Here is a 16529-nt window from a genome sequence, read left to right on the forward strand (position 1 = left end):
CAGATACGCACATCACCAGCAGAAAGGTACAGAAAGCAGAAACCCGAGTTCAACAGACCATACTCTCCTTTTGAGGAAATTCACAGTGTAATGAAAACCAGCAGAACGTTAGTCATGCTCTTTTAACGTTGCACAAACAGACAACTCAAACTGCTGACGCATGACAGTAACTCGACTTACAACAGACTCCTTGCTTCAAAAATACAATAGTACCATTGGGAAACAACTTCAAGTAAGTCCATCAGCAGATTAAATAATCAGAGCACCAATCTGGTTGATAGTTTTGACTAAAGGTGGCCATACACTTCTAGATTTGCAGGAGATTCAACCATCAGATTTGCGTCAGATGCCTGTTAAGTTGAATCTGACAGGAATCTGATGTGTGCCACACACCAGGAACAGATTTCCAATACATTTCATAATGAAATCTATTGAAAATCGATCTAAATACAATCAATACAATGATAATAATAATAATAATAATAATAATAAATGCATTATTGCACCATTAGATCCAATGCAACTCTATAGGCCATCGATCTGCTGCCAGCAGCAGATAGATCTAGATTTTCCATCCTGTCAGATCAAATTGATCGAAATTGGCTGTAAATCGATTTGCTGATTTGAAAGAATGGAATTACAATCAATCTATTGATTCTATAGAATTGATTGCTGAAATCGACCAGTATGGCCCCTTAAGGACCAATGTGTCCGAAACATGTCAGTTACCTGGCTGTATGGGTTTTACCTGATTTAATAAAGTTGGAACATTTTGCTATAGACAACGTGCAGAGCCTTTTTCGTGTTTGTGTGTCCAAGTCACCTGGATCCAACACTGACTTAGCAGCGGTAGAGCGGAATTCACCTTATCTTTACATTAACCAGATGTACTTATTCATTCCAATTTAAAAATTCAGTAAGAAAAATTCTAACTTTTGCTCTTAGCCAGAAAAAGAAACCAGACTAAGCACCACAGGTTTTTATGGTTCTGTGGGTTTGCTAGAAAAAAAAATCCACTTTTGGGTGTCACCAAAGATAGGAAGAGTGGAGAAGTTTCCCTACTGCAGTGTTCTCCCCAGAATTATTTTCCAGCCGGGTGGCATGAAATAGTAGCCGGGTGGCAGGAAAAATTAGCCGGGTGGGGCGAGATGAAAATGCAGGGCAACTCTACTTACAGCATAGGAGGTGGTGAGGAGGTGAGCCGATGACAGCCGGGTGGTCACCAAATCTAGCCGGGTGGAGCACCCGGCTAAAAGAGCTTGGGGAGAACACTGTACTGTAATAGCAAGCAAGAACATAATAATAATAAGCTAATAGAATCTTCTCAATTTAGGGTAATAACTATATATATATATATATATATATAAAAAAAAAAAAAAAAAGTTCAATGGGCCATCTTTTCTTGTAATGATACTAAAGAGGATATCAAGGAGAACCAAGAATAGGGGGCTAAAACATGAAAAAAAAAAATCATACAAAAAGTGAAAGCCTGTTCATGGGAGGAACTGCTCACCTGGACTGAACACACACTTTGGGTTCGACCACAGCAAATAAGAGCGTGAGCAAGTAGAAGGACCATCCACGTCTTGAGAGGATATCTGCAGCCCACCTGATGTCTTCTGGTTCTTACTTTTCCGGACTTCCAATCTGACAAAAACTTCAATAACTTTCTCCCTTTATCTAAAACCAGAAGAAAAAAAAAAACAGTTTAAGGATTAAATTGAGATTTGAGCTGGAAATAGCAGCAAATACAGTAAGCACACAGTCTGAACACCAGGTAAACTAAAAAGTTAACTTGGTTTAGCTTTCTTCCCAGTAGAGTTACAGATTGCCCAGTAAAATCATGGTGAACCAGAACTCCAAGGAGTGTGTAAGGTGCTACAAAGGACCAAAAAGCCCTCCTACTAAAGTGCTATGCAAAACAGAAATGTAAATTCTTAAAAAAGAAAGAAGTTATTTGCGATTATTCAGATTTGAGTGAGCTTCTGAGGTGTCCCACAATGCATCACTGCTGAATATGCAACCTGTCCCTTTGTTGTCCCTAAAAGCTAAACAGCTTTTTACCTGTACTAAGTCATGCTAATCCAACATGCATACAGGTTGTTTCAGACTGGTTGATCCTCATCAGTGCAGTTTCCCAGTGGAGGGAAAAAGAAAACTGCCCACTGCTAGTTTAATGAAAGAAAAGAAGGGAGGGCCAGCTGTATAGACTGAACAGTGCCTATACAGAAATATTATACTGTCACATGAAACATTTCAGGCGACAGTCTTCCAACATCTATACGGGGCTTCCTTGTGTTTATGTAAGAGAATACCAAAGGTGGATCAGATATCCCAGTGGTCAGGACAGAATTCCAAAGGACAACACAACAATGCTCAGCAATTATCAGAGTATGATTACATTTCACGAAACAAAACGGTGCACTTAAGCCAAAGTCTCAGTTCAGCTCCAGATTCCTTACGGTTGATTCTACACAAAGCTGTCAAACTAGGCAATGGAATCTGAACACATAATGTAAAGAATACACGGTTTCAGTAGGTTTGAGAGATGCAGGCAACAGAGGCAATAAGCACATTGTGCATCCTCTTTTATAATAACATTTCCACCAACCAAATTCACCTCAGTGAAAGGTGGCTTAACTGATAAAACATCAGGGTATGGTGGCCCAGAAGCACCAAGACTCAGATGGTCAATGAGCTGCTAAGAATTCCAACTAGCATGCAAGGTTCCTGAAGAAACTTTAACCCAGAATTGAGCTTCATCCCCATTCAGTAGCAGATATCCCTTTTCCCATGAGAAATCTTTACCTTTTCTCGAACAGATCATCAGGGGTGGTCTGTATGGCTGATATTGTGGTGAAACCCCTCCCACAGTGTGAGGTCATGGCCATGGTCCTGGCAGTTTGCCATCTGTGAACCTTGTTGCACTGTAGGATTTGGGAATTGTGAGCACTAATTATATTACATTGCTGTTTGTATATTGTTTTTTGCTGCTGCAATATCTGGTGGATTGTCTGTTGTGGTTCATCTGATATTAAGCAGTAAGTGTCAGCTTTTAAAAGTACAATTTTTTTTTTCCTTTTCCCTCTAGTTTGTTTTGCAGCAGGCAATTGGCTAGGGGGAGGGACTAGCTGCAACAGGAGGTATTTGGTCAGCTTTAGGACTCAGTACTGAGCTTGCTCAGTCTGTGGCTTGCTCACTTAGTGGCTGCGACACAAGTGGCATAGGCGTTAAAAACAGGCGTTACAACACAAGCACAAAGAGAGTGGTGAGAGGAAGTAGGTAAGGACTAAAAAAAAAAAAAAAAAAAATCTTCAATCAATATTGCGGTTTTTTGCATTGGTTAGAATGTGCTAGGCACGCTGTGGTGTAGTCTTTAAATTTTGAGGACTCCACCCCAACTTCACTCACTCCACCTCCACTCCTCCACCCCTCCCGCCCCTCCTCCCCTCACTCCCCACACTCCCCAACTTTACTTACTCTCCCTCTCCTCCTCCCCAGCTACACTCAATCTCCCGTTTCATCTTTTACCGCCACAGTTTACTTTAAATAATTTTTCCCCACACAAAAGTCATCATGTTGGACGATGCTGTGCAGTGTACATCCTGCAACATGTATGCATGCCTTGATCAGCGGATTGAGGGTGTTTACTGTTGCCCTGGGTGTGTGCGTGTTGCTCAGTTAGAGGCGGAAGTCGCAGAGCTAAATAAGCATCTCGCAACACTGAGAAGCATACACAACATGGAGAAGAGCTTGGATCTCACGATCCAGACACTGGATGGAACCGTTGAAGATGAGGAGGGTGGAGTACAGCCGGACCAAGAAGCAGAGGCAGCCGCTAGTTGGGTCACAGTTAGAAGGGGTAGGGGAAAAAGTGGCAGGGAGGCTAGTCCCGAGTTGTCCCTCACTAATAAGTATGCTTGTTTGCGTAATATTGGGGAGGATGATTCAGGAGTAGCAATGCTGCAGCAGGATGTGCTCCTTAGCAACCAAGGGGCAGACTGCTGTAACGAGAAAGGGAATAGGAGTGCAGCTAAGGCTAGACAGGTACTGGTGGTAGGGGATTCATATATTAGGCGCACAGATAGGGTAATCTGTCGAAGAAACCGCGAATGCCGTACAGTCTGTTGCCTCCCGGGTGCTCGGGTTCGGCATGTAGCGGAAAGAATTGACAGATTACTGGGTGGGGCTGGGGAAGACCTGGCTGTCATGGTACACATTGGCACCAATGACAAAGTTAGTGGGAGATGGAAGGTCCTCAAAAAGGATTTTCAGGTACTTGGAGATAAACTTAAAGCAAGGACCTCCAAGGTGGTGTTTTCTGAAATACTGCCAGTGCCACGTGCTACATCTGAGAGACAGAGGGAGCTTAGGGAGTTAAATAAGTGGCTGAGAAATTGGTGTAGGAAGGAAGGGTTTGGGTTCCTGGAGAACTGGGCAGACTTTGCAGTCGGCTACAGGTTCTACAGCAGGGATGGGCTGCACCTTAATGGGGAGGGTGCAGCTGCATTGGGGGAGAAGATGGCTAAACGGTTGGAGGAGATTTTAAACTAGGATCTGGGGGGAGGCGGGAGGATAAAGTCTCAATACGTAGACAAGATGAGGTAAAAAGACAGTGGGAACCTATCATTATGGAGGGTGGAGAGGGGGGTGGGGACAGTGTAAATATTAAGGAGGTTGGTAAAAATTCAAGTAGCCAATTTCATGTAAACAAAATTGGTAAATGTGGTGGTAAAAATATAAAGTGCATGGTAACCAATGCTCGGAGCCTTGCAAATAAAATAGACGAACTAGAGTTCATTCTGAATGACAAAGGCTATGACATTGTGGGAATAACCAAGACATGGATGGATGAAAGCCATGACTGGATAGCTAATTTAAAAGGATACAATGTGTTTAGGAGGGATAGAACAGGGAAAAAAGGTGGAGGGGTTTGTCTCTTTGTTAAGAATTCTCTTACAGCTGTCCTCAACGATGAGATGGAGGAAGATTGCGAAGATGTGGAGTCCGTTTGGGTAAATATTCATAGTGGAAATAAAAGTTGCCAATTGCTTATTGGGGTATGCTACAGGCCACCTCTTATTAATGAAGCTGCAGAACTGCGATTACTACAGCAGATTGAAAAAGCTGCAGGTAAAAATGAGGTCATAATTATGGGCGACTTCAACTTTCCAGACATTGACTGGAGTATTGAGGCTACCCATTCTGGTAAAAGCAGCAGATTTCTGGCAGCACTACAGGACAATTACCTGACTCAAATGGTAACTGAACCAACTAGGGGGCATGCGTTACTGGATCTGATCATTTCTAATAGACCAGATAATGTATCAAATGTGCAGGTTCAAGAACATTTGGGAAATAGTGATCACAACATGATATTGTTTGATCTGGTGACTGATAGGCCACGAGGCAGCGGGACCACTAAAACTATGAATTTTAGAAAAGCAAAGTTCACTCAAATTAGGCAGGCACCAAGTTTGGTGAACTGGGATAATGTACTACAAGGGGAAGACACTGAAGGGAAACAAAATGTCTAGGAATAAAAAAAGGCCTCTATGGATGAATAGAAAGGTTAAAGATAAAATGAAGAGGAAAAAGAATGCCTATAAGGTCTTAAAACAGGAGGGGACCGAGGCTGCACTAATCAATTATAAGGAGTGCAATAAAAAATTGTAAAAAAGAAATTAGGCAGGCAAAGATTGAAGCTGAAAAACAAATCGCTAAGGATATCAAATCTAACCCAAAAAGTTTTACAAGTACATTAACTCTAAAAAAAGAAAGGTTGACTGTATAGGACTCCTAAAGGATGAGGATGGGAACTCAATGGTGGATGACCAAGGTAAGGCAGAGTTATTAAATGCTTTCTTTGCTTCTGTCTTCACAAAAGAAACAGCACTGTTGCAAACTACAGAGGCGGAAGAGTCTCAATCTTCTAACTGTAATATTAAATACTTAACGCAGGAAGAAGTGAAGGCAAGACTAAATAAATTAAAAATAGACAAGGCACCTGGCCCGGATGGCATGCATCCTCGGGCCCTAAGGGAATTAAGTTCAGTTATAGATAAACCCCTTTATCTTATCTTTTGTGACTCTCTTGCAACTGGCAGAGTCCCAGTGGATTGGCGTACAGCCCACGTTTTCCCATTATTTAAGAAGGGCAAAAAATCTGAACCAGGAAATTATAGACCTGTAAGTTTAACATCAGTTGTATGCAAACTATTTGAGGGGTTACTAAGAGATACTATACATGACTTCATAGTAGAAAATAATCTTATTTCTCAGCATCAACATGGGTTTACTAAAGACAGGTCCTGTTTGACTAACATGCTCAGCTTTTATGAGGTAGTGAATGCTAATATGGATATTGGGAATGCTGTAGATGTGATATACTTGGACTTTGCAAAGGCCTTCGACACTGTTCCCCACAAAAGTCTGGTGCAAAAGTTGAGGATGCAAGGACTGGGGAAGAGTCTGTGTTCATGGATAGGGAACTGGCTAATGGACAGAAAACAAAGAGTTGTGGTCAATGGATCGTACTCAAAATGGGAGACTGTTAGCAGTGGGGTCTCACAGGGGTCTGTTCTGGGTCCAGTGCTCTTCAATTTATTTATTAATGACCTAGTAGATGCAGTAGTGAGCAATGTTGCTATTTTTGCAGATGATACAAAATTGTGCAGAATCATCAACTCTCAGGAAGATTGTCATATTGCAACAGGATCTGGATAGGATGGCTATATGGGCACATACATGGCAGATGAAATTCAATGTTGACAAATGTAAGGTCATGCATTTTGGACGTACTAATGGTCTAGCACCATACAAAATAAATGGGATACAGTTGGGGACATCAAACTTGGAGAAGGACTTAGGAGTACTCATTGACAACAAGTTAAATAATCATACTCAATGCCAAGCAGCTGCAGCTAAAGCTAACAAAATTTTGGGATGCATTAAAAGGGAAATAAAAACTCGAGATGCTAGCATAATATTGCCCCTGTTTAACTCTCTAGTAAGGCCACATCTGGAATATGGAATTCAGTTCTGGGCACCACATTACAAAAAAGATATTGCAGTTTTAGAGCAGGTGCAGAGACGAGCAACAAAATTGATGCGTGGGATGGAAGGTCTCACTTATCGAGAAAGGTTAGATAAACTGGGTTTATTTAGTCTAGAGAAAAGACGCCTTAGAGGGGATCTAATTAACATGTATAAATACATCAGAGGGCAATATAATACCTTGGCGGATGAGCTTTTTGTCCCTAGGCCTTCTCAAAGGACTAGAGGACATGATCTGCGCATGGAGGAAAAACGTTTTAACCATTTATTTAGGAAAGGGTTCTTTACAGTAAGAGTGATTAAGATGTGGAATGCATTGCCACAGGAAGTCGTTATGGCAAACTCTATACCTGCATTTAAAGGGGGCTTAGATGCTTTCCTTGCGTTGAAAGACATCCATGGCTACAATTACTAGGTAATGCCTAATGATGTTGATCCAGGGATTTTATCTGATTGCCATCTGGAGTCGGGAAGGAATTTTTCCCTTTAGGGGCTAATTGGACCATGCCTTGTAAGGGTTTTTTCGCCTTCCTCTGGATCAACAGGGATATGTGAGGGAGCAGGCTGGTGTTGTACTTTATACTGGTTGAACTCGATGGACGTATGTCTTTTTTCAACCAAAATAACTATGGAATAGTTACTATGTAACTATTCCAAATGCCCTCTGTGCACCCTAAAGGGGTCACCACCAGTTATATATTTCAGAATGCAAGTTGGGGATTTTACAATGGGCAAACACTGACTAAATAACCTATATGTTTATTGTAGAAAATAAGCAATTTTATTTTGTTACTAGGCGACCTAAGCCTGTTTAAAAACGGGCTCTAGGTCTGTCGCCGCTGCATTACAGCCCGCATACGCACGCCCGCTGCCCACAGTCCCGTCTGGCTGGCCCACCCTGCGTCCTGTCCCAACGGCTGTCAGTGCAGGACATGCACAGTAGCGCAAAAGCATGGACATGGAGATGCTTGCCTTTTATAAGTTAGGATTTTTACAGTTCCTCTTCAAATTATATGCAGCTTAGTATTGGGCTAATAATCCACAGAGGCGCATCTGACTGGCCCAATCCCAAGATGAACGCAATTGGCATGCAAGTTAGAATGGTGAGTATTTGTAACTCATTGAGCATCACTACTCTTGATCTTGGATGGTTCTCAAACACCCCAGTAAGTCTGTTAGGCAACATTGAGTCAAATCCCACAGCATTTTGCCACAGACAAAAAGAAAAACCTGCCCTACTTTACCCAACAATGCATGCGGTTTTCAATAACAATCAATAGCTACTGTTAAAATTAAAACCGCTAGTTAAAACGTTCTGCAAATCGCACAATAGTGCAGCAAAATGCTTGCGTGGTAATCTGTGATTCCTGCAGATGCAAGTGTGATCCCTCCCTCACGTTGGTGCATTGTGGTGCGATTTTATAACGTGAAAAGTCACACAACGATGCAAAAACTATGCGACGTTTAAGGTGCAGTGTGATTTAACGGAGTGCAGCATCCCAACACCCTGAATGAAGTGTGTTACTGGATAATGCGCGCATTAACAGTGACGCATACTATTCATTGACTGTATGCAACGCAAGCATAATACTTGGTGCAACTTCACTGTTCTATTCCTACTCTTATAGAGAACACAACTGAACGCCCCCTGTGAAAGCAGCCCGATAATGGATCCACACCATACAATTTTTCGGTAGATTTACCTGCCAGATCGATTATTTCCAGCATGCCCGATCTGAGAATCGATTGATTTTTTGACCAATTTAAATAGAAACAAACAAAATCAGTCAAAAAAATAAATAAATAAAATATCGCTGGAAAGAATAAATAGATCGATTCTCAGATCAGACATGCTGGAAATAATCGATCTGGCAGGTAAATCTGCCCAAAAAAATAAATAAATAAAAAAAATTGTATGGTGTGGATTCAGCATTATTGTTGATAAAATTAACATATGGTATTTGCATATGACAGTGTTTTGTATCACAAGTAGCTGTTTGAACCTATCACGAGATTCACTTTACAGACGAATCGCATAGAACTGCTAATAAAACCTGCAAAACACGGTTAAATGCCACTGGAAAGTATTTCAGCCTGCATAATAGAAAATTTAATAGATTAAAACGAGATGATAAATATTTAAAATTTTAGCCGTTGAACTGATATTTTCCCCCTAAACATAACACACTGCATTAGTAGCTATTTCAGTACAAACAATATGAATTGCAGATTTAAAACTCAATTACATGTTTTAAACTTGTGTTGAGGTCAGCTGCCTGACAACACAGCATAGTGAATGACAAGCTCTAGTCCTCGTCTTGCGCATGAATATGGATAAGGTAGGCTGTGCAGCTAAAAAAAACCAAATGTGCAAAATGTTTATATGCTCCACCCCCATTCACCTCCCTTTGACAATACCCTAAATAACATTTTGTACTATATTACTGGGATATGTAGTCTGGCCTCTACTGTTCTTCCTACTTTGGCAATCGCATGGTCACTCCTAATTGACCTACACACCTTCAAGGCCCAGGACCAACCTTAAATCGCAAACACTAGCATTTGCCAATTGTGTAAGTATTTCTGGAGCAATTGGAAAGAATGCCTTTATTCCTTTAAATCGCAATTATTCTGAAAATGTTGCATGTAGTGCATTTGGGATCTATGTATATCGCAAACGTTGTAATGAAATCACCCTCATAGGGTTCCACTGCTGTAGCGATTTGCAGATACTCTACTAGCAAGCCTATCTGACTTAGAAGCATTTGCTTACAAACAGTTTAAATTTATTTATCAACCTTTTGGGACTACAGTACTGTATCTACACGAGTACAAGTCTAGAAATGTAGGTCTGATTAATTTCATAAAAGTGTAGGGGTTGACTTCTACACGAGTTACGGGCAACACTGAGCACACTGAGTAATGTGTGTACTAATAGTGACATCCCCAATTGCAGCAATGTACCCTGTGGTAAGTGATACTTTGAGGAAAGGAAATGCTAAGAAAACACAAGTCTGAAAGTCCTGACCACAGCAATTAACAAGGAAATGGGCAGAGGGGAAATACTGGGCTGCATAAAAGGGAGTCAGTTGCAGCAGTTGGGGGCCTGGATGACTTATTGGTTGCAATTAAGGGACAGGAGGGGTTAATGGCTGCAATACTGTATGCAGTGCACTCATTAACCCTTCCTGAGCCCCAATTGCAGCCATTAACTTTGCTGGGTAGACTTATACTTGAGTCAATTAAAATTCCAGCTTAAGAGGGTTGAATATTGGAGTCGACTAATACACGAGGTCGACTTGAATTTGCGTATATACAGTAAATTGATTTAAAGTGGACCTGAACTCTTGAAAAAGGACAGAAAGAAAACACATTAAAATGCCCCCGTCTGTATTTAGATGAGGGGGAATTAGGCTAAACTCCCTGTGTCTAATCACAAGTAGTAATTTAATCTCTCCCCTGGGTCAGCTGACTGCCATGGCAGAAAAGCTAATTTGAGAGAACTGGATGTTTACAATAGGTCTGCTTCTATGAATTAGGAAGTAGAAAGTGCAGATTTATTGTAGGATTTGTATCAGTTGTAATAAAAATGTTTTTCTTTTAAGGTTATTATGCTGATGCCCATCTTTTAGAGCAGAAAGGAAGTTCTGAGTGCAGGTCCACTTTAAAGAGAATCTGTACTCTAATATTCTTTCAATAAAAAGCATACCATTATATTCATTATTTTCTCCTGTGACCCTCTGTGCTGTTTCTGCCACTCTCTGCTGCAATCCTGGCTTGTAATTAACAGTTTTAGGCAGTGTTTACAAACAAACTAACCAGCTTCTAATAGGCTCAGCTAAGCAGAGTGTGTGAGTCATTCAGAGTGTGCAGGGGGCCTGCAGAGGGTGTGTATCGCTTCTACCAATCACAAGCAGCCCTGCACATTCCACACAATCAAGCCTTAGCCCGACAAACAGGACAGAGGAAAGATACATTGATTTATTACAGAGACAGTGCAGTTAGGAAAGACTGCAGTAAGCCAGAGCAGATTAGAACAGGCATAGGAACTTATAGGATAGAAGAACTAAGGCTGAAAAATTTGTTACAGAGTCTCTTTAAAAGGGGAAGCAAACAATGCCAGAGACCCCTATACACACTTTACATTTCCAGACAAGAAGATAAGGAACAATTATTTGGTATGAGAAAAAAAAATCTACTTTAATTGTACTAAGCACTGGTGACCGCGTTACTGTGTGAGCCTGATAGGGAATGCAAGCATTCTTATTCTACTTAGAAGGACCTGCGTTTTACAGGATAAGTAAAATCGTGGTGGTTCGGGGTCACCAAGGGTATCCTGTATTCCAAGAGTTAACAGTCTCAAATTTCAGGCATTAAAAAAATGGCAATCCTGTAGATGTTCAAGATAAAGATCAACATCAGCAAAGCTCTACCCGGGTTATAAGGAACTATTACAGGCGGTATCACAGACATCTCTAAAACAGTAAAAACAAAAACTGGATAAAGTTTCTTTAGTACCAATGATTTAACAACTTTCCTGACTGTATAAAACCACAATTAGCAATTACCTAAAAACTTGGCTTCCTAATAGCTTCCAGATGACGGCAAAGGAAGTGGTGTTAAAATCCAATTAAGTATAGAAGGTAGTCAAACCTTGGCAAGAAAGGGCCGTGCGAACTCGCCGACAAGCCTCAAATGTCAAAGCATCAGTGGGGAACCCGGAAGCCCTTAACTCATTGGCTGGTAATGGCACAGCTGCTTTCTGAAGAGGAACATTGTGGAAATATCTTGTGTCCACGCACTGAGGAACACAAACTATAGATAAGCGCTCTACGCGCTACTCCAAGTTCTTCTCTAACTTGAAGTAGTCCGTTTTCCAGAGCACAGAGATATTGCAGAGATATTTCAGCCACACAGGAAGGCATCAAAGCTTGTCCAATGGGCTGTAATGAGAATCAGAGTTAGCAGAAGAGTGGGCAGCACGGTGGCATAGTGGTTAGCGCTCTTGCCTTGCAACACTGGGTTCCCGGTTTGAATACCAGCAAGGTCAACATCTGCAATGAGTTTGTATGTTCTCCTCGTGTCTGCGTGGGTTTCCTCCGGGCACTCTGGTTTCCTCCCACATTCCAAAAACATACAGATAAGTTCATTGGCTTCCCCCTAAAATGGCCCTAGACTATGATACATGCACTACACGATACATGCATAGACATATGACTATGGTAGGAACTAGATTGTGAGCCCCTCTTAAGGGACAGTTAGTGAAGAGACAATATATACTCTGTACAGCGCTGCGTAATATGTTGGCGCTATATAAATAAATAAAAAGGTGGCCACACACTAATAGATGGCTACAAGTTTCGATCAGCAGACTCTTCAGGCCCATACCTACCTCACGATTTTCCCCGACGACTGGCGATTTAAGCAATGAGAGGTCGTTATCGCAATATCGCAACGTGGGTACAGGCGCACGATCACACAAATGTTGTTTAGCCTCACATGCCAATATAACGACTGTTACGGCGGATCAGATCTTCAAGCCTACTCCCACAAAGAATGCCGTGATCACTTGAAGTCTCGTTCATATCCGCCATAAGCTGTCGCATGTACTTGCCGGGCCAGAAGATGGTTCAGGAAGCGCTTGTCATGGAGACGCTGGATCCATCTACTTCCCGTCACGAGGGCCAGTATTCAGCTTTCAACCAAATCTGATCTGAAAGGGAATCGAATACTTCCACACACTTGGCACAGATTTTCAATAGATATAAGCATGAAATATTTTATGCTTGAAGCTAAACACACTTAATGAGGTCTATAGCCCTACCACCTCCTCTTTCTGCTTGCGATGTTACACAATGGGCGCGAGGGAGAAGTCAATCCATCACGGTACTTTGCATGGGGATTTTTACCCAACAAGCAGCATTTTTTTTTTTTACTAGAACAGCATTCAAAGGGTTACACACAGGATTTAAAAGCTCAGTGCAGAGAAATCTGGACGCATCCAAGTGTAGATAATGTTATCTTGTGTTTACTTAATTGTATCAAGTGAGGAATGTGACACATTGTCTGTGTTCAGGAGCTACTGCACAGTCAAGACACTCAAAGCATTTCTACATAATTAATAAAACAAGTTATGAATACAATGCAAAGTCAGCTCTCAAAGCAAAAAAAAAAAAAACCTGTACTTTTTGGAACTTGTAATCTCTAAATGAATAATAATACTCATGCACAAATGCAAATATGATAACCGTATGGCATATAAAAAGTAGGAAAAAGTTTTTATTGAATATGATGGCCTCGATTCATAAACAGCAGTGCGATAACAAAAATCTTGTCGGGAAAATACCGCACTCGGTATTTTCCCGGTCTGTGTGCTAATTCATAAAGATTTCCCCAGCTGCCCTTGGAGGTCGGTAAATTACCGCAGCCCATTGAGCGGTAGAGTAAAGCAGTGTCCCGATTCCCTCTTTGCTCTGCAGAAATGAATCACACAGACGGCTCTCTCTGGCTCTCCCACTGATGACTCAGACAGATGAGTCACACAGTCTTTCCCTGCCTGCAGAAATTACTCACACAGCCGGCTCTTTCCACTGATGACTCAGACAGATGAGTCACACAGTCTTTCCCTGCCTGCTGAAATGATTCACACAGAGGGCTTTCTGGCTCTCTCCACAGATGAATCAAACAGACTTTCGGATCTCTGCACTTTGCATTAATCAGAGCTGTCAGAGCAGTCGGTAACTTGTTAAGACCTCACCAGAGGTGTCGGTAACTACCGCCAGGCTTACCGCATGTTGAAGGCTTTATGAATTGACATTTGCTGACAATTTACTGACATGTGTTGTCGGTAACTGCAGCCAAGTCGGTAATTTACCTCCCTGGTCGGTAATGTCAGCTTTTCACGCGGTAACAGCCTTTATGAATTGACATTTTGCTAAGTGGTCGGTAAAGTCTGCTGTTTTCAGCATTACCGCATGAGGTAATGCTTTATGAATCGAGGCCTATGTCAGGGTTTTATACCGCTTTAAGATCCAATCCGCCGAGACAGTAGTTATCGGGGTGCATCGCCAGATGTCGTTCACATATTCACGTGCCTGTACAAATTGTGATTTTGCAACTGCTCGTTAGCAAAAAAATAAATAAACACCGGTCGGAAAAGTCGTGTGGTGTGTATGGGCCATAAAGGTGCCAAGTCCTAGAGAACGTCAATAAAATTTATACAGCCATAATGCTGTACATTGAGAATTCTTTAAATTGTGCCAATGTGAGAAAGATGCCAGTTTCATTATTCTTTTAAGCTTTAGGATATATGAAAACCTGACATGTAGCATATTTTAGCCTTACAAATCCAGCCCTCATAAATCAGGCTATAAAAATTTCCATATAGCATTCTTTCTATGTTTACAAAGACCCAATGAAAGCAACGCCATAACGGCATTCTCTCGAAAAGCCGTAAGTGAAAGAGCAGGATGGCAATGCACTGTTTTTCCAGCAGTAAAAGTCAAGCATTTTTATTAGCCAGTACAATCACACAATAGAAACGCCAACTTTAAAGCCGACTTCTACCCATCTACATAATACTGTTCATCGGTTCCCATAGTAAAAATCAGCAACACAGACATCTGAAGTATTCTCCTTGGGATTCAACTCTAATGAAGTAAGACTGCGTTTCGTAGTATAAACAGTCATGTCATCATCTTGTATAATTGCACTAAGCTAGTCATCGGGGTTTCCCAGCACTGAGGATACCACCACCTCTGGCAGAAGCCTTCAAGAATGGCTGCAGTCTGCCAGGTCTCCTAATTCTTTTGTGATCTCAGTTTTACTGACCCCCCAACAGAAAGGCTCCGGGTCCGAAGGCTCCATTCTGCAACTATTATAGAGCAAAGTGAATGCAAACTATCATACAGACTGGATTTTATTATATTTACACAATGCAAAGTAGTAGTATTATTGATTTATAAAGCGCTAACATATTTCGTGGTGCTGTACAAAGTAAGTACACCAATATACAAAATACAGAGTTGGTATAAAATACAGAATTGGAATTTGTTATACATTTTAACCACGTTATTTTTGTCACAGTATTTACCAATGTTGTACCAAGACACAAAAAGGTCAGAGAACCCTTGTGCGCTTACAAGGAATGGGGCGGGGCAAGAGGTGGGGTAGTATACAATATCGATACTAAGAGGCAGTATGTTTTTAGGTCATCTAGTAAAGGAGTAAAACTTGGCCAGAGGTCAAAAGAGAAAAGACCTAAGTTAGAGCATATGCTTGTCAGAAAAAGTGAGGTTGGAGAGTGACGGATGTATTGTGGAAGGGCATTCCAGAGAGGGGTGAGGCACATGAGAAGTCTTGTGTACATAAATGCAAGGAGGCTATTCTAGAACAGAAGTAACAGCATGTTAAAGCCCTAGTCCCACCACCTTGGATGTTTCATTCTTCGTAAAAGACGAACAGGGGATCATGACATTACTCATACAATTTACACACTTTATGCGACTATTTCTAACAAGTTTTCCATAGAAGAGTCAGTCGTGGGACCCAGGATGTTGTCCCAGAACCTACAGTTGCCTGAAGCATAAAGCTATGTCCCCATTTGCAATAGAGGTCACCTATAGGGATCATGCCCCGAACCCTGTGGGAACATTTCCTTGCACAAGCTCATACAGATGCATCCTGCAGCTACAGCAGAGTAACACGTTCTGTTGCTATGGAGACGGGAGAATGGATGACTGCGCAGTGCATGATGGTGGGTGGGGTAAGTGGGCGGGACAATGCATTTCACTCATGCTACTGAATCATGCTGGGTTGTACTTTAATCTGTGCTTAGTTGGGAGAGCACCAGTCCTGTCTGCACAAATCCTGTCTGTAATTCTAACAGCTGCAGGCAGCAGATTTAATATATTTATGAAATGAAATCTTAATCACTGATGAAATACAGGTTTCAAAAAAAAAAAAAAAAATATTAATTGAAATTCTGTGATGAATTGTAGAAGGAGGAAATAAGCACAGTCCAGTCATTTTCCCTTATAAAGGGATTGAATGAAGCTTCTCCTCACATGCAAACAATTTTATTACATCCACAGTTTGTTTGAAACCTAAGTCCACATCTGCTACTCCAGAGCCATTGGAAGCGGCCTGCAGTTGTTGGACAATGGTGTGCTGAGGCGGTAATCGCTAGCATCTGTAACTCTAGAAGTATGGATGCCGGGATGGATCCTCTTGTGCTTTTACCATCTCAAGAAATTAAACCTTAACTTCTGCCATAGTCCAATTAATTTTATTTTTCCAGAGCAGAAAGGAAATGGAAGTCGGCATATTATATTTCCTTTCTGCTCTGAGCGAGATGCAGAGATTAGTGGACATTTGAATGAATGTTTAAAGCCACAGTCTAAGCCTTTCAGAAATAACCAGGTAAAGAAGACAATTTACAACAGAACTCAGAGAAAAAAACTCCACAAAGTTCA

General features: G+C 41.4%; 1 protein-coding gene across 11 annotated transcripts in view; it reads right to left on the reverse strand.

The window, feature by feature from the left end:
- The window catches only part of LHFPL2 (LHFPL tetraspan subfamily member 2), a 436769-nt gene that overhangs the window by 95281 nt on the left and 324959 nt on the right, over window positions 1–16529 (reverse strand). For 7 of the 11 annotated variants that reach the window (XM_068249195.1, XM_068249117.1, XM_068249142.1 and 4 more), the window contains one exon: window positions 1514–1680. The exons of 1 other annotated variant lie outside the window; for it this stretch is intronic. The gene's annotated coding sequence lies outside the window, so the exon portion shown is untranslated. Of the gene's footprint in view, window positions 1–1513; window positions 1681–9302; window positions 9356–15627; window positions 15753–16529 lie in introns of those variants that run through there. 3 more of the 11 variants (XM_068249158.1, XM_068249150.1, XM_068249178.1) reach the window with 3 other exon arrangements.

The sequence above is a fragment of the Hyperolius riggenbachi genome, chromosome 1 (assembly GCF_040937935.1).
Source record: "Hyperolius riggenbachi isolate aHypRig1 chromosome 1, aHypRig1.pri, whole genome shotgun sequence".
Lineage (NCBI taxonomy): Eukaryota > Metazoa > Chordata > Amphibia > Anura > Hyperoliidae > Hyperolius > Hyperolius riggenbachi.